Source organism: Sciurus vulgaris (assembly GCF_902686455.1).
Source record: "Sciurus vulgaris genome assembly, chromosome: 5".
NCBI lineage: Eukaryota > Metazoa > Chordata > Mammalia > Rodentia > Sciuridae > Sciurus > Sciurus vulgaris.
This window is the reverse complement of record NC_136465.1, coordinates 88,125,429-88,134,689: the sequence shown is the minus strand read 5'-3', so window position 1 is coordinate 88,134,689 and position 9,261 is coordinate 88,125,429.

Genomic DNA, 9,261 nt, shown 5'->3' with positions numbered 1-9,261 from the left:
GCTGTTTGGACTCTGACCACTTCTGAACCCCGGGGCCTGCCCGGAGGAGTAGGAGAAGGAGGAGAAGGAGCGCGGCGGGTCCTTTGGACTCGCAGTGACTGCATTAGCGCTCCAGGCGGCTGCTCAGAGGAGAAAGCGAGTGGTGAGTTGTTTGGTCTTAAAGTGACAGCTCCTGAACACAGGGGGGCTGCCTGGAGGAGAAGCGTGGTGGGTCGCTTGGTCTTGAGGGACCACACCAGAGCTCCGGGCGGTTGCCCAGAGGACCCGTGCAGCGGGTCACGTGGATTCAGAGCCACTCAGAGGGACTGCTCCTGAACACCCGGGGGGTTATCTGGAGAAGGAGGAGGAACGGGCAGGGTCACTTCGACTCGGAGTGATTGATTGCCCCGGGCTACGGGTGGTTGGTGGGAGGAGGAGGCACGAAGTGAGTTTCGTGGACTCCTAGTGACCGCACCGGCATACTGGGCGGCTGTCTGGAGGAAGAGGCCTGTGGCGGGTCTCTGGGACTCAGAGCGATTGTTCGGGGCCACAGGTGGCTGCTCAGAGGAGGGGCCACGCAGCCAGGCGATTAGGTGCAGAACAGGGTCCCAGGATCTAGGAGGCTTCTGGGTGGAAGAGCCGCACAGAGACAGGCTTAGGGCGGAGCGAAGGTTCCAGGCCTATGGGCAAATTCTCTGAGGAGGGGCAGCCTAAGGAGATTCATCTGCGAAGGGTGAGGCTCCCAGGCCCAGGAGGTAGGGCCGGGCCCCTGGAAACTTTGCAGAGGAAGGCAGCCCAGCCCAGGCAGTAGATGTAAATTGAGGGGAACCTCTAGGAGGAAACTGACCAGCGAGACCTCCCCACCGGGTGAGTCTTCCCTGCTGGGTGAGGTTTCCCACAAGGACGGTAAAACCAGAGACTCAGGCCCAAACAGGCCTTGCCTCAGCCCACAGCCTAGGTCCCCTTTGGATGACCATTGGTCAACAAGTGGAGGCACCTCTGCCCACTAGCAGGGAATATACCCCACCTGAAGGCCACCACTCCTAGAGAGGCAGCTTCCTTGTGGAGCACCGCATTATCAACCTCCTCCAAGACTTCAGCCTACTGAAGGCTAAGAGGGGATATATATAGAAATCTTCAGGGTCATTGTAAATCAACAGAGGAAATCTGCAATATCTCAGCGGTCCACTGATATCTGAACAACATGAGAAAACAAGGAAAGAAAATGCTGCAAACAAATCTAGATGTTACATCAATAAAACCCAATGACAGCATGGCAGAAGAAATGACAGAAAAGGAGTTCAGAATGTACATAATTAAAATGATCAGAGAAGCAAACGAGGAGATGAAAGAGCAAATGCAAGCATTGAATGATGAGATGAAAGAGCAAATGCAAGCATTGATTGATCGCACCAATCGACAGTTAAAAGAGCAAATACAGGAAGCAAAAGATCATTTCAATAAAGAGTTAGAGATATTGAAAAAAAACCAAACAGAAATCCTTGACATGAAGGAAACAATAAACCAAATTAAGAACTCCATAGAAAGCATATCCAATAGGATAGAACACCTGGAAGACAGAACCTCAGACATTGAAGACAAAATATTTAACCTTGAAAACAAAGCTGAACAAACAGAGAAGATGGTAAGAAATCATGAACAGAATCTACAAGAACTATGGGATATCATGAAAAGGCCAAATTTAAGAATTATTGGGATTGAGGAAGGCCTAGAGAAACAAGCCAAAGGAATGAACAACCTATTCAATGAAATAATATCAGAAAATTTCCCAAATCTGAAGAATGAAATGGAAAATCAAGTTCAAGAGGCTTACAGGACTCCAAATACACAAAATTACAACAGACCCACACCAAGGCACATTATAATGAAAATACCTAACATACAAAATAAAGACAGAATTTTAAAGGCTGTGAGAGAAAAGAACCAAATTACATTCAGGGGGAAACCAATACGCATATCAGCAGATTTTTCAATCCAGACCCTAAAAGCTAGAAGGTCCTGGAACAACATTTTTCAAGCCCTGAAAGAAAATGGATGCCAACCAAGAATCTTATACCCAGCAAAACTTACCTTCAAATTTGACGATGAAATAAAATCCTTCCATGATAAACAAAAGCTAAAAGAATTTACAAAAAGAAAGCCAGCATTACAGAACATTCTCAACAAAATATTCCATGAGGAAGAGATGAAAAACAAAGAAGCAAATCAGCAAAGGGAGGAATTATCCTAAAGGAATTGTCAAATAAAGGAGGAAACAAGTTGTGTCAAACAAATAAATAAACAAAATTTTAAAATGAACCAAATGACCGGGAAACCAAATCATTTCTCTATAATAACCCTGAATGTTAATGGCCTGAATTCATCAATCAAAAGACATAGACTGGCAGACTGGATTAAAAAGAAAGATCCAACAATATGTTGCCTGCAAGAGACTCACCTCATAGAAAAAGATACCCATAGATTAAAGGTGAAAGGATGGGGAAAAACATACCATGCACATGGACTCAGCAAAAAAGCTGGAGTATCCATCCTCATTTCCGATAATGTGGACTTCAAGCCAAAGTTAGTCAGAAGGGATAAAGAAGGTCATTTCATACTGCTTAAGGGAAGCATAAATCAGCAAGATATAACAATCATAAACATCTATGCCCCAAACAGTGGCTCATCTATGTATGTCAAACAAATCCTTCTCAATTTCAGAAACCAAATAGACCACAACACAATAATACTAGGTGATTTTAACACGCCGCTCTCACCACTGGACAGATCTTCCAGACAAAAATTGAGCAAAGAAACCATAGATCTCAACAACACAATCAATAATTTAGACTTAACGGACATTTATAGAATATTCCATCCAACCAAGAGTGAATACACTTTCTTCTCAGCAGCACATGGATCCTTCTCTAAAATAGACCATATATTATGCCACAAAGCTAATGTTAGCAAATACAAGAAGATAGAGACACTAGCATGTATTCTATCAGATCATAATGGATTGAAGTTAGAAATAAATGAAAGAGTAAAACACAGAAACTATTCCAACATCTGGAGATTAAACAATATGCTATTATATGATGAATGGATAACAGAAGATATTAGGAAGGAAATTAAAAAATTCTTAGAGGTAAATGAGAACAAAGAAACATCATATCAAAATCTCTGGGACACTATGAAAGCAGTACTTAGAGGGAAATTTATTTCATGGAGCGCATTTAATAAAAGAAGTAAAACTCAACAAATAAACAACCTAACACTACAGCTCAAAGCCTTAGAAAAAGAAGAACAGAACAGCACCAAAAGTAGTAGAAGACAGGAAATAGTTAAACTCAGAGCTGAAATCAATGAAATTGAAACAAAAGAAACAATACAAAAAATTGACAAAATAAATAGTTGGTTCTTCGAAAAAATAAACAAAATTGATAAACCTTTAGCCACACTAACAAAGAGAAGACGAGAGAAAACCCAAATCACTAAAATTCGGAATGAACAAGGAAATATCACAACAGACAGGATGGAAATACAAAACATAATTAGAAGCTATTTTGAAAATCTATACTCCAACAAAATAGAAAATTTCGAAGACATCAACAGGTTTCTAGAGACATATGAAATGCCTAAACTGAATGAGGAGGACATAAACAATTTAAATAGACCAATTTCAAGTACTGAAATAGAAGAAGTCATCAAAAGCCTACCAACAAAGAAAAGTCCGGGACCAGATGGGTTCTCAGCCGAGTTCTACAAAACCTTTAAGGAAGAGCTCATTCCAATACTTCTCAAAGTATTCCATAAAATAGAAGAGGAGGGAACCCTCCCAAACTCATTCTATGAAGCCAATATCACACTGATACCTAAACCAGACAGAGACTCATCAAGGAAAGAAAATTTCAGACCAATATCCTTAATGAACATCGACGCAAAAATTCTCAACAAAATTTTAGCAAATCGCATACAAAAACATATTAAAAAGATAGTGCACCATGATCAAGTGGGTTTCATCCCAGGGATGCAAGGTTGGTTCAACATCAGGAAATCAATAAACGTAATTCACCATATTAATAGACTTAAAGTCAAGAATCACATGATTATTTCAATAGATGCAGAAAAAGCATTTGATAAAATACAGCACCCCTTCATGCTCAAAACACTAGAAAAAATAGGGATAGTGGGAACATTCCTTAATATTGTAAAGGCCATTTATGCTAAGCCCATGGCTAATATCATTCTAAATGGTGAAAAACTGAAAGCATTCCCCCTAAAAACTGGAACAAGGCAGGGATGCCCTCTTTCACCACTTCTATTCAACATCGTTCTTGAGACTCTGGCCAGAGCAATTAGACAAACCAAAGAAATTAAAGGGATACGAATTGGAAAAGAAGAACTCAAACTATCCCTGTTCGCTGATGACATGATTATATATTTAGAGGAACCTGGAAATTCCACCAGAAAACTCTTAGAACTCATAAGTGATTTCAGTAAAGTAGCAGGTTACAAGATCAATGCCCATAAATCCAACGCATTTTTATACATAAGTGATGAATCTTCAGAACGAGAAATTAGGAAAACTACCCCATTCACAATAGCCTCGAAAAAAATAAAATACTTGGGAATCAATGTCACAAAAGAGGTGAAAGACCTCTACAATGAGAACTATACAACACTAAAGAAAGAAATTAAAGAACACCTTAGAAGATGGAAAGATCTTCCATGTTCTTGGATAGGAAGAATTAATATTGTCAAAATGGTCATACTACCTAAAGTGCTATACAAATTCAATGCAATTCCAATTAAAATCCCAATGACGTACCTTACAGAAATAGAGCAGGCAATTATGAAATTCATCTGGAAGAATAAGAAACCCAGAATAGCTAAAGCAATCCTTAGCAGGAAGAGTGAAACAGGGGGTATTGCAATACCAGATCTTCAACTCTACTACAAAGCAATAGTAACAAAAACGGCATGGTATTGGTACCAAAATAGAAAGGTAGATCAATGGTACAGAATAGAGGACACGGACACAAACCCAAATAAATACAATTTTCTCATACTAGACAAAGGGGCCAAAAATATGCAATGGAGAAAAGATAGCCTCTTCAACAAATGGTGCTGGGAGAATTGGAAATCCATATGCAACAGAATGAAACTAAACCCATATCTCTCACCATGCACGAAACTAAACTCAAAATGGATTAAGGACCTCGGAATCAGACCAGAGACCCTGCAGATTATAGAAGAAAAAGTAGGTCCAAATCTTCACCTTGTTGGTCTAGGACCAGACTTCCTTAACAGGACTCCCATAGCACAAGAAATAAAAGCTAGAATCAACCACTGGGATAGATTCAAACTAAAAAGCTTTCTCTCAGCAAAGGAAACTATCAGCAATGCGAAGAAAGAGCCTACAGAGTGGGAGAATATCTTTGCCAATCATACTTCAGACAGAGCACTAATCTCCAGAATCTATAAAGAACTCAAAAAACTCTACTCCAAGAATTCAAACAGTCCAATCAACAAATGGGCTAAGGAAATGAATAGACACTTCACAGAAGAAGATCTACAAGCAATCAACAAACATATGGAAAAATGTTCAACATCTCTAGTAATAAGAGAAATGCAAATCAAAACCACCCTAAGGTTCCATCTCACCCCAATTAGAATGGCGATTATCAAGAATACGAGCAACAACAGGTGTTGGCGAGGATGTGGGGAGAAAGGTACACTCATACACTGCTGGTGGGGCTGCAAATTAGTGCAGCCACTATGGAAAGCAGTGTGGAGATTCCTTAGAAAACTTGGAATGGAACCACCATTTGACCCAGCTATCCCACTCCTTGGCCTATACCCAAAGGACTTAAAATCTGCATACTACAGAAATACAGCCACATCAATGTTCATAGCTGCTCAATTCACAATAGCCAGACTGTGGAACCAACCTAGATGCCCTTCAATTGATGAGTGGATAAAGAAACTGTGGTATATATATACTATGGAATATTACTCAGCCATAAAGAATGATAAAATTATGACATTTGCAGGCAAATGGATGAAACTGGAGAATATCATGCTAAGTGAGATAAGCCAATCTCAAAAAGCCAAAGGACGAATGATATCGCTAATAAGTGGAGGTTGACACATAATGGGGGGGAGGGAAGGGTTAGAGTTAGGGTTTGGGAGGGGGGCAAGTATGGAGGAAGGAACTACTGTATAGAGGATAAAGAGGGGTGGGAGGGGTGGGGGGAAGGGAAAAAAATAACAGAATGAATCAAACAACATTGCTCTATGTAAATTTATGATTACACAAATGGTATGCCTTTACGCCATGTACAAACAGAGAAACAACATGTATCCCATTTGTTTACAATAAAAAAAAAAAAAAAAAAAATAATGACTGCCATATAAATACAAACTGAACATCGATCAAAAATTGTATTTCATTGGTTCATTAATGAGGGAACCAGAAAGATGTTACAACTGGTTCAAAGGAGAATTCAAAGATTTTATATATTAAGTATATATATTATATATAATATATATAAAATACAACACATTCATACATTTGTGTGTGTGTATATATATATATATACATATATATATATATGTATATATATATATGGCAATAAATTCCCAAATAGATGTAAAATGCATCTACCCACAGGGCAATAAAAAACTGTATTCCACTGGATACAATTCCTGTGGACAAGAATCATTTGCATTGTTAGGTTTTTTTGTTTGTTTATTTTGTTTTCTTTTCAATTTACAGAATTGTAAAATAGCTCAAAGATAATGAAGGAAATCAGATAACTACAAGAATACACCAGATTATGCCTTGTTTTCTGTTACAGAGACCCAATAATGTCTTTATTCAGTTCAGTCCCACATGATGATTGGAAAAGATCTGAAATCCACAGAAAAAGTTAAGAGTATGCAGAGACCTCGCCTGCAGAGATAAAGGTATGTCCCACAGTCATTATAGGGGAAGTCCGAGGAATGACCAGGAACAGCACCCAGGCAGTCCTCCATGGATGCCTGGTTATCAAGGTGAGAGACCCTTCAGTGGAGCCAGCAAGGGACAGGGTGCAAAGGCCCCTTCTCCTACTCTCATCAAGGTACTAAGCTTCTGACTGGGTACGGTGGTGCACGCCTATAATCCCAGCAGCAACGGAGGTTGAGGCAGGAGATCAGAAGTTCAAAGCCAGCCTCAGCAAAAGCAAGTCACTAAGCAACTCAGTGAGACCCTGTCTCTAAATAAAATACAAAATAGGGCTGAGGATGTGGCTCAGTGGTTGAGTGCCCCTGAATTCAATCCCCGGTACCAAAAAAAAAAAAAGATACTAAGCTTCTGCTAAATTCAGACACAATACTGGGAAGGAGAAATAAGGAGAAAATCCCTGATGGGTAGAAAGGTTAGACTTTAATGACTTTTAACACAAAGCTGACCAGTGATACTGCTCCCCCAAAAAGTAGCCTCAAAAAAGCAGTAAACCTCAAAATGTGACTGTATTTGAAGATAGGGCCTTTAAGGAGCTGATTAACTTGAGGCCCTAAGTGTGTGCCCCAATCCAACCTGACTGTTCTTATCAGTGGAAGAAATCTGAACCCAAGAAGACGCCAGGTTCATGCAACCTAGGAAAAAACCATACGAGCACATGCAGAGCAGGTGACTTTCTGCAAAGCCAAGAGGAGAGGCCACAGAAGAAACCTATCCTGCCAACGCCTTGACCTTGGACTTCCAACCTCTAGAACTGTGTGAAAATAGGTTTCTGTTGTTTAAGCTATCCAGTCTGGAATTTTTATCATGGCAGCCCTCACAAAATAACACAAGGTTTTAAGGGGTCTTCCTTCCACTTCCACATCAGAAGGGGTAAAAAGCAAGATGAGAGATCAGTTATGTGAAACAACAAGTTACCTGTTTTGTTTTGTTTGTTTGTTTAGGTTTGGGATATCTGTGTATGTTTTATCCTACTGTATTGGATGAGCACTTCATAAATTTTGGACACATTCTCAGACTCAAAGTTGCAATCTTTGATAGTCATAGTTTTTCAATGTAGCAAAGACTTACGACCACCAATGAAATAAGTTTCAAAGAACCCATATCAGAAACACATAACAGTTTGGAAAAGAGAAAACATACTGCTGCTATGGTTTGAATCTTTATTTCCCCTCCAAAGTTTATGTGGAAACAATCCACACTGTGGTTCTAATAAAAGGTGGAATGGGGTTGGGGTTGTGGCTCAGTGGTAGAGCGCTTGCCTAGCATATGTGAGGCACTGGGTTCAATTCTCAGCACTGCATGTAAATAAGTGATTAAAATAAAAAGGTCCATCAACAACTAACATATATACATATTTATTTAAAAAAAAAGAAGTGTTTAAAATGTGGGATCTTTAGAAAGTGAATAGGTCATGGAGGCTCCGCCCTTATGAATGGATTAGCACCTTGTAACAGGGCTGGAGGGAATTAGTTAGGTCCATTTGTGCCTCTACCATCCTCCATACAAGGATACCACTATAAGGTGCCATCAATGGAACAATCCCTCACCAGATGCCAAAATTTGACTTTAGACTTCCCAGCCTCCAAGACAATAAATTTCCATTCTTCATAAATTACCCAGTCGCAGGTATTTTGTTATACTAGCACAAACGGACTAAGACAACTGCCAATCATGGTTTTAGAATCTGATTTGAGAATATTTTATTTCTAGTCTTGTATCTTCTGCTTAATATTTATTCACCTCATCATTTCCATTGCTGTTAAAGCTGCTGCTTCTAAGGAAGCTGGACAGTGAGGAACCTCCAGAAGATCTGAAGTACTGTTTTGTTTTATTTTGTTTTGGTATCACGGATTGAACTCAGGGGTTCTTAACCACCAAACCACATCCCCAGCATTCACTTGCTTAGGGTCTCACTAAGTTGTTGAGGCTGGCTTTGAACATGCAATCTTCCTGCCTCAGCCTCCCCAGCTGCTAGGATTATAGGCATATGTCACCACACCTGACCTGAATTACTCTTTTTTGAATTTAGCCTGCCTTGATCTGACTATAGCATACACCAAAAAAGTGAGCACCATCCCCTTTAGTATTAAAGAGTCAGATAATATCACGGTTGATATACCACAGCAATAACGGCACATATACCCATGCCATGGACTTTATTTGCTGTGACACTGTCTATTTTAACAGCTTTATAAATGACTTTAATCAGCTATGTATACCAACACTAGAGATTTAAGATGGTCATTTTACATTTTGTTTTAATTTACTGA